At 40.2% G+C, this 13,070-nt stretch overlaps 2 long non-coding RNA genes across 2 annotated transcripts; one reads left to right on the top strand and one right to left on the bottom strand.

The window, feature by feature from the left end:
- Positions 1–666: 666 nt before the first annotated feature.
- LOC112432276 (uncharacterized) lies at positions 667–1,254 on the bottom strand. The gene is made up of 2 exons (XR_003022944.2): positions 924–1,254; positions 667–834 (listed from the first exon to the last, which is right to left on the bottom strand). It is a non-coding gene; the product is annotated as an uncharacterized LOC112432276 (long non-coding RNA).
- A 1,518-nt stretch (positions 1,255–2,772) lies between these two features.
- Positions 2,773–7,655, top strand: LOC143420351 (uncharacterized). The gene is made up of 2 exons (XR_013100167.1): positions 2,773–6,797; positions 7,011–7,655. It is a non-coding gene; the product is annotated as an uncharacterized LOC143420351 (long non-coding RNA).
- Positions 7,656–13,070: the final 5,415 nt, after the last annotated feature.

The following is a 13,070-nucleotide window of genomic DNA, read 5'->3' as shown; positions in this document are numbered from 1 at the left end:
ACCGGAGAAATAAAACGTAGGAGAGGAACGATAACGACGACGATTCTCACTCCCTTAGCTCCTCCGCTTGATAAAATGACATCCATCAGTTTTGGAGTGCAATGGTCAAGTGTAGCCATTCAAGACTTGCAGTGGTTATTCTCTTGAACTCCTCCTTTATCTGTAGACCACACAAACAGAAGAATTAAACCTTGCAGACTATTAGCTATACCGCATTAATGAATGCTCTAATACATTGCGCAACGACGTACTGGGAAACTCACAGAAAACCTCCGCCTGCCCCACTCCTGCTTTACAGGTGAAAATAGAGCAACAGGACCGCTGAGTCTTTGACTTTATTTATTTTCTGCTGTGTTTTACTTGCATCTATTTGAAAGACTGAGTGTAAACACAAAAATATTTTATTTTATGTGCTGGAATGTGCAGAAAATAGGTTTAAATGTTAAACTAATTTATTCAAGTCAGAGAATGTTGCATATAATTAAATGTTTGCTTGATGCATGAAGTTAAAAGATTAAAACTAATAAAACAAGTTAAAAAAAGAGACTTTTCCATTTGATTACATTTTGTATGATGGATTATGCAGAAAAAGTAGAATTGGGCTGTCACGGTCTCGCTGGCAGACCGTGGGGATGTGGGGAAAGGAGGACCCAAAATGCAGGACTCTACAGTGCAACAGTGTTTATTTACAGTGGTGACAATCCGAACAACAATAAATCCCCCCGTGCGATCCCAACTCCCGTTCCGTGTCTTCTCCTTTATCCCGTGCTCCGTGCTCTGTCTCCGTTCCCTGTGTACTCTCCGTGTGCTGCCTCCTGGTCGCCACAATTCCTCCTGAGGAAACACGCATACCAAAGGCAGCCGTGAGTACAAAACCTAACAGTAGACTTGCACTAACCTTGCACAATACACTTAAGACTGACGGGAAGTCACTCAACGATCCAGCGTCGAGGAGCTCTCAGCCACACTGTTTTGAAGCTCCTCTGACGAGGCTTGATCGGCGCCAGGTGTGTGTGGATTCCTGGGTGGGACCGGTCAGCTGGCAGGGCCACACCCACCAGGCCTAAAAGTGCCTGCCACGACCGCACCCTCACATACACAAGCACACACCCCTAAACACCTGACAGTACACCAACACGGAAAAACAGGACAGCAGACACAACCATAATAACAACAACCACAATAATGATAATAATAATAATAATAATAATAATAATAATAATAACTACAATAGTAGTCCACACTGCTCACGGACCCCGAATCCCTGGAACTGGGTCCGTGACATGGGCTGAAAAATCTATCGCTTTATCACCTACTCAGGTTGTAAATCGTGTTTTTAAAAAGTAACTAAGTAACTAAGTAATTACTTACTTTTGAAAATAAGTAATCAGTAAAGTAACGGGATTACTTTTTTGGGGAAGTAATCAGTAATTAGTTACTGATTACTTTTTTCAAGTAACTTGACCAACACTGACTATCAGTAACATCATAGCACCACCCAGCTGTATAGAAACTCCGTCATGCTAGCTCACGCAGTACGAGTTATTGTAACTGACTGTAAAAAGTCAGCACAACGAAAATAAACTCCAGCTAAACTTGGTTTATATCTGACCCAGATAGACTGCAGCTCATAACTGAGAAACACCAAACACTCTTCATGTTATCATTCATATTTCATCCACACAAATATTTTATTTCTTTTTGTCCACTGGGCAGGTGACCTGCAGAATCATGTCTGCCCCAGCTGGATACCTTTTCACACACACCGTGACGTCAGACACACTCACTTCTGCTTAGCGCACAATTTCACTTCATTCGTCAACCATCCACACGCCACGTACTGCCCAATAAATACTTTGCAGTGTATTTCACCCTTGGACTTCTTTTACGTTTGCGGCAGGAAACGCGACTTACTCCAAAACCCAGGCTACGTGTACACAACAGATCACAGAATTCTAGTTTCTAGGTATGTGTGTGCATGTGAGTGTGTGCATGTGTGTGCATGTGTCTGTGTGTGTGTGTATGCGTGTCCATGTGTGTGTGTTTTTGGGGATGCATTTGTGTGACCTCCTGCTCACCAAAAGGGTCATAAAGGCAGGACGTTTACTAAAGAAGAAAACAGAACCCTCACATAGGCTGTGCCTATAATAAAAGACTACAGCCTCCCCCACCATTCAACAGGCTGGGGAGGGGGTCACAAACACAGGAATGTGCTTTTTTTCATGTATTCATGTCCAGGTTTGTTCATGTTCATGTCAGGGTTCTTCATGTTGTGTTTTAGTTCACCCAGTTTAGGTTAAAGTTTAGTTTTGCATCAGTTTGCCTTGCCCCTTTCTTTGTACCCTTCGATCAGCCTTATTGAACTGCTGGAGTGATGATGTCCTATGACAATGAGATTATCACATGACATTTTTGAATGGGGATATTTCTTTTGAACTGTTTTCAATTTAACGTAATATTTAAGTGTTTCTTAGTTTCAGACTAGTTGGTTAGTCTATTTCAACGTTTTAAACCATATCCCAGGGTTTTTACTTCACCATTGATGGTTTTAACAAGCAAATAAAAGACAGAGCTTAAATCTGTAAAGATTAGATGAAAAATACTCAAAGGATAAATTCAATTGGTTTATTATTTTGTTACATAAGTTGAAAAAAGTAAAACAAGTAACTACAGAAACAACAAAAGAAAAGTTAAACAAGTAAATGAAGGGGGGAAAGGAGGAGGGGAGGAAACCCCAACAATCCCCTCTGAGCAAGCACGAGGCGACAGTGGGGAGGAAAAACTGCCTTTTGACGGGCAGAAACCTCCAGCAGAACCAGGCTCAGGAGGGGACAGTCAACTGCTGGGACTGGTTGGGGGGGGGGAGGGTGAAAAAAGATGAAGAAGGTGGAGAATATGTGTTGGGGGGACAGGAGAGGTGCAAAGTAAGATGGGGCACAGGTGGAGGAGGACGAGGCTAAATCATCTGAATAAGCGGCAGAACCAGCCTTTTTTCTTCTTTTTCGGGTAGTTTTCCACGAGCTCGTTCTCCAGGATAAGGGTTCTCAGCTGATCGTTTGTTTCTGCATTCTGCTGCTCGAGTTGCTGGCATCTTTGCTTCATTTCTTTTAAGGTTGCTTGTTTTTTTCTAAGCTTTTCTTGCTTTTTGTTGTGCATCTCTTCTAACAGCTCGTTTTTTCTCTGGATTTCTTGACTCGTACGCTGCAGGTCTTCATGTATTTTCTCTTGTTGTTGCTTTTGTGCCTGCATTTCAATTATTTGGCTCTTCAAGTCATTGGACTTCAACAACATCTCATTAATGACCTTTGAGTGTTTTCTCTTCATTCCATCAATCCTACACTGCATCTCTGAACATCGTTTTTCCAGTATTTCCTTTTCTCTTTGCAGTTCAGGAGTTTCATCACAAAGTTCTAGCAATGCTAGATTCCTTCTCTCAAAGTCCTGGATAATACGTTTTTCTTCTTCCTGTTGCTTTTTTTCTTCAAGAAGCTCTTTATTTTTGCGCTTTATTTGACCAAACCTGACTATCAGATTGTTGTACAATTTCCGTGTGGCTTTGAGTTTGTCCTTCATTTGTATTTCCTTTTCTCTTTTCAGTTGAAGTGTTTCCTCATTTTTTTTATTGCAAAATTCTTGCAATTCTAGATGCCTTCTCTCAAAGTCCTGGATAATACGTTTTTCTTCTTCCTGTTGCTTTTTCTCTTCAAGAAGCTCTTTATTTTTGCGCTTTGTTTCACCACACTTGACTTTCAGATCGTTGTACAATTTCTGCATGGCTTTGAGTTTGTCCTGCATTTGTATTTCCTGTTCAGTCTTCTGTTGGTGGATTTTTTCAATTGTTTTCTCCGCTGCATTGAGCTTTCCTCGAAGCACCTGATTCTGTTTCTCAATGTTTTGGAGATCCCACTGTATCTCCTCAATAGTAGCTTTCTTTCCTTGAAGCTGGGCAGATGTTTCTTTTAATTCAGCACTCTGTGTTCCTGATGAAAGAAAACGAGAAAAAATCTCCTCTCGTCCTTCACCAAACTTCACTCCCGAGCCCTCATTGATCATTTTTATATCAGGCTGGCGTTGCTGTTTTTCTTCCAGGTCTTTATTTCGTGCTTCCAGTTGTCTGCACTTTTCCACTAGTTGAAGCTTCTCTTCTTCAATTTGTTTAATTTTGTAATGTAGGTCAGATTTTTCCTTCTGACTTTCCTGTAATGTTCTTAGGACTGATAAGACACCATCCGTGGTAATTTCTCCTGAAGAGATTGGCCGCACAATTTCTCCTGGAGAGATTGGCCGCACAATTTCTCCTGGAGAGATTGGCCGGCCAGAACACAAAGGACAGGCAGCATAATCTTTTTGTCTTTGTTGGCCTTTTCGTGGAGGCATGTTGGAGCCTGTGCACAGTGACTCTGAAAAGGCTTAGAAATATTTCCAAATGGATCTCTGGTCGAACGTTTGAAGGCTGTGAACAAACTGATTAATTGCTGCTTCTGACCCCTATTTATAGACTTCAGATCAAAGGCAACATAGTCCTTGTGACATCATCACTCCGTAAGCCAATCAGATTGTCACATGACATTTTAGAATGGGGATGTTTTGTTTTAAATTGTTTTCAAATTTAACTTTAGTGTTTCTTAGTTTAAGACCAGTTGGGCCAACACTTTCAGGCTGCTCACAAGGTGCAAAATGGCGGTACCTGCTCCACGTCACGGGTTCTATTTATGGACTCACCTGGCAACTTTAGTGATGTCACTGCTGATGTCACTGTTGGTGTGACCTCATGACTCATTCATGCTATCTGAACTGTGGTGTAATTATGAGGTCACAGGGGGACGTGAATTTATTCACAAAGTTGATAGAGAGTTTGGGTCATAACTCAAAGACGCAATGATGCAGTCAAATCATTTGGAATTAAATATCTCTGTCAGTGCGCCCCAGGGTGGCAGTGGCTACAATGTAGCTTGCCGTCACCGGTGTGTGAATGGGTGGATGACTGGATGTGTAAGGTGCTTTGGGGTCCTTAGGGACTAGTAAAGCGCTATATAAATACAGGCCATTTACCATCTGTAAATTACAACATTTAGAGGGTTCTGACATCACAGTCATCTTTCTGACATCACATCCAGTCTCTCTGCTGTGATGTCAAATATCAATGCCAGACTCGCTTCTCTGTTGTGATGTTAAATATCAATGCCAGACTCGCTTCTCTGTTGTGATGTCAAATATCAAGCTGAAGTCTATGTATCACGTGTCTCTCCCATTTTGTAGAATTTGCGACCACAAAGTCTGGGTTCTTTTCTAGGTCAGCTCTTACTCGTTCTGGTAGACCTGCCAGATTCATCTCTCTGTTGTGATGTCAAATATCGATGTTTGACACAATTTCGGACCATCTGCTCAAGCCCAACAATAACAAGCATTGCCCTGGTGATTGAGGATCAGATTGTCCTCAATGACGTCTGTGATTTCCCTAATGCAGTTGCACTTTTTCTTGGACTCATCTATGCACTTAACCTGGACTATCTAAAGGACTTAAGGTACACTTTTGAAGTAATTCAAAAGGTGTTCGTGGGTCTTGGTACTCAGTGCTCTGCCTGGGGTTCATGCTTTAAAGAATAATTTGCTGAAACGGTGGGCAGAAAAGTGTTCGTGATAACAAAATCTGTTCTCATGCTGGGTTTTTTTTTAAGTAACCCAGTGCTATGATTTGACCATGATTTGGTCAATAAAGTCATCTTAAAAGTCACTGCATACACTTCAGTAATTATTTAATTTATTTCTTTTTATATTCATACTAGAAAAAAAAGCAATATCTGACTAATATTTCATATTATCAGTTCCATTGATATCGTACAGATAAAAATATTGGTAACAGCATTGTTTGTTTCTGTGGGTATGTTCTTGGTATCTTAGCAGTTCTTGTCATTACCGCTTGATTATAGTACACCTGAACTATCCAGTGCTGGCTCTGCACTTAGGATGTATCATGATTTAATAGTTAGTTAGTTTTTATTTTCATGTGCTATGAAACAAGTGTGTGTTTCACTTTACATGTTTGAACCTTAGGGGTGACACAGGACTTTGTATTGCTAGAAAAACTTAAAGAAACAGAATAAAACATTTTCCCATCGTAAAGAAAACTCCCTTAAAATATGGACAATAACAAATCTCTGTGTAAAAGAACAGTACCAAAAAAGATGTGTCACAGTTTCTGGATGATCCCCACAGAAAGTACAATTAGTATTTATGTCCCTTTTAAATTTGACCATGTAGTGACTGGCTGGATAACATTTATGTAGAATTTTAAAAGAGACTTCTTTCACCTTATTTATGTAGCCCTGTCTGCAATTATTCGGGCTTGCAGTATAAAGAAAAAGTCTACTGTTATAAAAAGTGGTTAAAATATAAATAGTTGATAAAAGGTTTAAAAATCAAATGCAAGTACAAATGTATTTCATTTACAGTTAAGAGTCCAATAAATAAAAGGGTTTCATGATTTAGAGTTCATTTTCTGTGCACACTAAATATGTTGGGGTGTAACCTAAGTTTATTTACCCATCTAATGTCAGTTATCTCAATATTGTATTGTCATTGGTTGTTGTGCTGACGAGCCAGTCAATGTCACTCTTCTCTGTTATGGGGGCGGGACGAGTGGTAACAGTTTGTGTGAATCTGTGGGAGCGGACACAGAAGCTAAGTCCGAAGAGAGAGATGTCGTAAGGCAAACGTGGTGTGGATTTTGCATCTAAGTGTATCATTGAGGTCGACTACCCGTGGTTCTGATATTACTTATATGTGATCTGCAAGAGGTAAATGAGACTGTGTGCCTTGACATTTGTACTGTAACTATTCGTTATAGTGATGCTAACTAGCGACTTGCTAATTAGCGCAGCTTACCGCGTTATGTGCTGTGATGCCATGCTGTATGTTTAGCTCTGTGATTTTCAGTCAAAGCATGCTAATGCTAAATCGTTATGTGATAGCATTTGGTATTGTTAGCTCAAGTGTTTTAATATGTTTAGAAGCCGAGGGACGCTCTGAAAGGAGAGGGAGAGAGAGGTTTCTGCCCGGATGGACCCTGCTATTTCCTCGCCCCTGACTGTTTTCTTACCCCTGAATGTCTTCACTACTGGTGAACTAACTGCTAACTGCCCGTTTCTGATTGCCCCACTAACAAACTCATTGGACTTGTGAGTACTAACTGGAACTAAAGTGCACGTATTTTGTTTATTGCTCAGTTTGAGTGAAGCGGCCATCAGTTTTAGGCCTCACCGCACCCGAACTTCGAATCAGGCCTGCAACAAGCACTGTGCTACCGGTGTAGTGTGGACAGGTTAAAGTGTGTGTGTGTGTTTGTGTGTGGGGGCCCACTGTTACAAATTTAGTTTAAATTGAGTAAGTGTTGTAGTTTTAATCAAAGTTATTATCAAAGGTTGAAATTCATCCCTTTTAAAGGTGTGAGCTGTTGTAACTGAAATAACAGTTGGCACTAAAGAAAGAGGTATTTTGTGTTGATAATCTTTTATTGAAAATCCATGTAGTCACATTTACAGTATTTTTGTTTGTTCATTTGAATTCAATTCATTTTATAAAACTAACTGTTTATTTTATTCATTTCTTTTTGTCTAAACAAATACCCGGTGAGGGATAAATTTGTGTAAAATACAGTTGTGGTGGTCCTTATTAGTTAAATTAGAGGGTATCAGGTATCATTACTAGTAGCACTACGAACCCAGGCCCAGTCTCATTGTACTACATACTCTAGCTTTACCATAGCTACGTGGGACCTGGGTTACATTTACAATCAAATATTTATGGGGGACCATCCAGACTGTCTTCCACTTGATATCTGTTTGCACTATAATATAATATAATACATCATGTTGCTATTTAATGTTTTTTGTTCGTGTTGCAGCTGCTCTGTGAGCCAAGCTTTCGTTGTCTAAATTCAATGGCAATATATCTCTGCACCACACGATAGCGATAGACACAGTCTGTGCTCTGCTTCCGCCACCAGTCATCTTTAAATCTTTTTTTATTCAATGAAACCTTTATTTAACTGTCCATCTCGCAGCATTACTTAAAAAAATCATATTTAAATACAAAAATTAAATACATGAACGACAGTAGTAGAAAATTGATAAAATAACAGCAAATAAATATATTTACAAATGATAGCAACATCAATGGAATAAAACCATGAACACCAGCAGCAGGAGAAAGAGGCCTGTATCTACATTATTACTCTGGCAGCTCAGTCTCCATACAGACAGGACACGTTGCAGCGTAATTGCAGACAGGTGCGTGGGCCTGAGCTCCGCCCCGGCAGAATGACGAGTGGAAGAAAGCAGCAACACAATAAACATATGTAGCCTTGCGGAGCCGGCCGGGCAGACACCGAGACCGTGACGGAGTGCAAAGATTTTATATGTGACAACACACAAAAAAAACACAACAAAAATCAGAATGTGTTTGTGATTTGGATTTTTATTTAAAGGTGGAAGCTTTTTTCTTTTCTTTTTTTGCCAGATTAGACATTGTGATTCATTTCATTGAAGTATACTTTAGTTTTTTTGTTTTACTTTGATGCTATAATAGATGTGCATCAATTTGCATCATGGCAAAACAACAGTCTCCTCAAGCTGCTTTATACTGTAAGGTGAAAACACTACAGTAAAAGCCAGAAAACCCCAACAATCCAATGATCCCCTTTTGAGCAAGCACTGGGCGACAGTGGAGAGGAAAAACTCCCTTTAGGAAGAAACCTCCGGCAGAACCAGGCTCAAGAAGGGACGGCCATCTGCTGCGACCGGTTGGGGGTGGCTGGGCAATCTCAGTCCACGAGGGCCGGTGTCCCCGGCCCTCGTGGACTGAGATTGCCCAGCCATGATATAGGGAGACAAGATGAAGTATACTTCTAATGGCCTATTTTAGCAGTTAATTTTTAACAATCAACTGGTGGTAATCCATCATCAGAATTGAGGAAAGGTGGTGTTGATGGAGACTCTACAGGAGGATTCACTGGTACAATTCCTCTTGGAAGTGGCGCTCTTTCTTCTCCAGCCAATTCACTTTGGATATAAATCTTTCCCGTTGCTTTTTTGTGGAGTGCAGTTTCTCTTCGTGCGCCACCTTTTCAGCCAGTGGTGAGGAAAAACTGCCTTTTGACGGGCAGAAACCTCCAGCAGAACCAGGCTCAGGAGGGGACAGTCAACTGCTGGGACTGGTTGGGGTGAAAAAAGATGAAGAAGGTGGAGAATATGTGTTGGGGGGACAGGAGAGGTGCAAAGTAAGATGGGGCACAGGTGGAGGAGGACGAGGCTAAATCATCTGAATAAGCGGCAGAACCAGCCTTTTTTCTTCTTTTTCGGGTAGTTTTCCACGAGCTCGTTCTCCAGGATAAGGGTTCTCAGCTGATCGTTTGTTTCTGCATTCTGCTGCTCGAGTTGCTGGCATCTTTGCTTCATTTCTTTTAAGGTTGCTTGTTTTTTTCTAAGCTTTTCTTGCTTTTTGTTGTGCATCTCTTCTAACAGCTCGTTTTTTCTCTGGATTTCTTGACTCGTACGCTGCAGGTCTTCATGTATTTTCTCTTGTTGTTGCTTTTGTGCCTGCATTTCAATTATTTGGCTCTTCAAGTCATTGGACTTCAACAACATCTCATTAATGACCTTTGAGTGTTTTCTCTTCATTCCATCAATCCTACACTGCATCTCTGAACATCGTTTTTCCAGTATTTCCTTTTCTCTTTGCAGTTCAGGAGTTTCATCACAAAGTTCTAGCAATGCTAGATTCCTTCTCTCAAAGTCCTGGATAATACGTTTTTCTTCTTCCTGTTGCTTTTTTTCTTCAAGAAGCTCTTTATTTTTGCGCTTTATTTGACCAAACCTGACTATCAGATTGTTGTACAATTTCCGTGTGGCTTTGAGTTTGTCCTTCATTTGTATTTCCTTTTCTCTTTTCAGTTGAAGTGTTTCCTCATATTCTTTATTATAAAATTCTTGCAATTCTAGATGCCTTCTCTCAAAGTCCTGGATAATACGTTTTTCTTCTTCCTGTTGCTTTTTCTCTTCAAGAAGCTCTTTATTTTTGCGCTTTGTTTCACCACACTTGACTTTCAGATCGTTGTACAATTTCTGCATGGCTTTGAGTTTGTCCTGCATTTGTATTTCCTGTTCAGTCTTCTGTTGGTGGATTTTTTCAATTGTTTTCTCCGCTGCATTGAGCTTTCCTCGAAGCACCTGATTCTGTTTCTCAATGTTTTGGAGATCCCACTGTATCTCCTCAATAGTAGCTTTCTTTCCTTGAAGCTGGGCAGATGTTTCTTTTAATTCAGTACTCTGTGTTCCTGATGAAAGAAAACGAGAAAAAATCTCCTCTCGTCCTTCACCAAACTTCACTCCCGAGCCCTCATTGATCATTTTTATATCAGGCTGGCGTTGCTGTTTTTCTTCCAGGTCTTTATTTCGTGCTTCCAGTTGTCTGCACTTTTCCACTAGTTGAAGCTTCTCTTCTTCAATTTGTTTAATTTTGTAATGTAGGTCAGATTTTTCCTTCTGACTTTCCTGTAATGTTCTTAGGACTGATAAGACACCATCCGTGGTAATTTCTCCTGAAGAGATTGGCCGCACAATTTCTCCTGGAGAGATTGGCCGCACAATTTCTCCTGGAGAGATTGGCCGCACAATTTCTCCTGGAGAGATTGGCCGCACAATTTCTCCTGGAGAGATTGGCCGGCCAGAACACAAAGGACAGGCAGCATAATCTTTTTGTCTTTGTTGGCCTTTTCGTGGAGGCATGTTGGAGCCTGTGCACAGTGACTCTGAAAAGGCTTAGAAATATTTCCAAATGGATCTCTGGTCGAACGTTTGAAGGCTGTGAACAAACTGATTAATTGCTGCTTCTGACCCCTATTTATAGACTTCAGATCAAAGGCAACATAGTCCTTGTGACATCATCACTCCGTAAGCCAATCAGATTGTCACATGACATTTTAGAATGGGGATGTTTTGTTTTAAATTGTTTTCAAATTTAACTTTAGTGTTTCTTAGTTTAAGACCAGTTGGGCCAACACTTTCAGGCTGCTCACAAGGTGCAAAATGGCGGTACCTGCTCCACGTCACGGGTTCTATTTATGGACTCACCTGGCAACTTTAGTGATGTCACTGCTGATGTCACTGTTGGTGTGACCTCATGACTCATTCATGCTATCTGAACTGTGGTGTAATTATGAGGTCACAGGGGGACGTGAATTTATTCACAAAGTTGATAGAGAGTTTGGGTCATAACTCAAAGACGCAATGATGCAGTCAAATCATTTGGAATTAAATATCTCTGTCAGTGCGCCCCAGGGTGGCAGTGGCTACAATGTAGCTTGCCGTCACCGGTGTGTGAATGGGTGGATGACTGGATGTGTAAGGTGCTTTGGGGTCCTTAGGGACTAGTAAAGCGCTATATAAATACAGGCCATTTACCATCTGTAAATTACAACATTTAGAGGGTTCTGACATCACAGTCATCTTTCTGACATCACATCCAGTCTCTCTGCTGTGATGTCAAATATCAATGCCAGACTCGCTTCTCTGTTGTGATGTTAAATATCAATGCCAGACTCGCTTCTCTGTTGTGATGTCAAATATCAAGCTGAAGTCTATGTATCACGTGTCTCTCCCATTTTGTAGAATTTGCGACCACAAAGTCTGGGTTCTTTTCTAGGTCAGCTCTTACTCGTTCTGGTAGACCTGCCAGATTCATCTCTCTGTTGTGATGTCAAATATCGATGTTTGACACAATTTCGGACCATCTGCTCAAGCCCAACAATAACAAGCATTGCCCTGGTGATTGAGGATCAGATTGTCCTCAATGACGTCTGTGATTTCCCTAATGCAGTTGCACTTTTTCTTGGACTCATCTATGCACTTAACCTGGACTATCTAAAGGACTTAAGGTACACTTTTGAAGTAATTCAAAAGGTGTTCGTGGGTCTTGGTACTCAGTGCTCTGCCTGGGGTTCATGCTTTAAAGAATAATTTGCTGAAACGGTGGGCAGAAAAGTGTTCGTGATAACAAAATCTGTTCTCATGCTGGGTTTTTTTTTAAGTAACCCAGTGCTATGATTTGACCATGATTTGGTCAATAAAGTCATCTTAAAAGTCACTGCATACACTTCAGTAATTATTTAATTTATTTCTTTTTATATTCATACTAGAAAAAAAAGCAATATCTGACTAATATTTCATATTATCAGTTCCATTGATATCGTACAGATAAAAATATTGGTAACAGCATTGTTTGTTTCTGTGGGTATGTTCTTGGTATCTTAGCAGTTCTTGTCATTACCGCTTGATTATAGTACACCTGAACTATCCAGTGCTGGCTCTGCACTTAGGATGTATCATGATTTAATAGTTAGTTAGTTTTTATTTTCATGTGCTATGAAACAAGTGTGTGTTTCACTTTACATGTTTGAACCTTAGGGGTGACACAGGACTTTGTATTGCTAGAAAAACTTAAAGAAACAGAATAAAACATTTTCCCATCGTAAAGAAAACTCCCTTAAAATATGGACAATAACAAATCTCTGTGTAAAAGAACAGTACCAAAAAAGATGTGTCACAGTTTCTGGATGATCCCCACAGAAAGTACAATTAGTATTTATGTCCCTTTTAAATTTGACCATGTAGTGACTGGCTGGATAACATTTATGTAGAATTTTAAAAGAGACTTCTTTCACCTTATTTATGTAGCCCTGTCTGCAATTATTCGGGCTTGCAGTATAAAGAAAAAGTCTACTGTTATAAAAAGTGGTTAAAATATAAATAGTTGATAAAAGGTTTAAAAATCAAATGCAAGTACAAATGTATTTCATTTACAGTTAAGAGTCCAATAAATAAAAGGGTTTCATGATTTAGAGTTCATTTTCTGTGCACACTAAATATGTTGGGGTGTAACCTAAGTTTATTTACCCATCTAATGTCAGTTATCTCAATATTGTATTGTCATTGGTTGTTGTGCTGACGAGCCAGTCAATGTCACTCTTCTCTGTTATGGGGGCGGGACGAGTGGTAACAGTTTGTGTGAATCTG

The sequence above is a fragment of the Maylandia zebra genome, linkage group LG9 (assembly GCF_041146795.1).
Source record: "Maylandia zebra isolate NMK-2024a linkage group LG9, Mzebra_GT3a, whole genome shotgun sequence".
Classification (NCBI taxonomy): domain Eukaryota; kingdom Metazoa; phylum Chordata; class Actinopteri; order Cichliformes; family Cichlidae; genus Maylandia; species Maylandia zebra.
The sequence above is the reverse complement of the archived record's forward strand: the minus strand, read 5'-3'. Positions and strand labels throughout refer to the sequence as shown.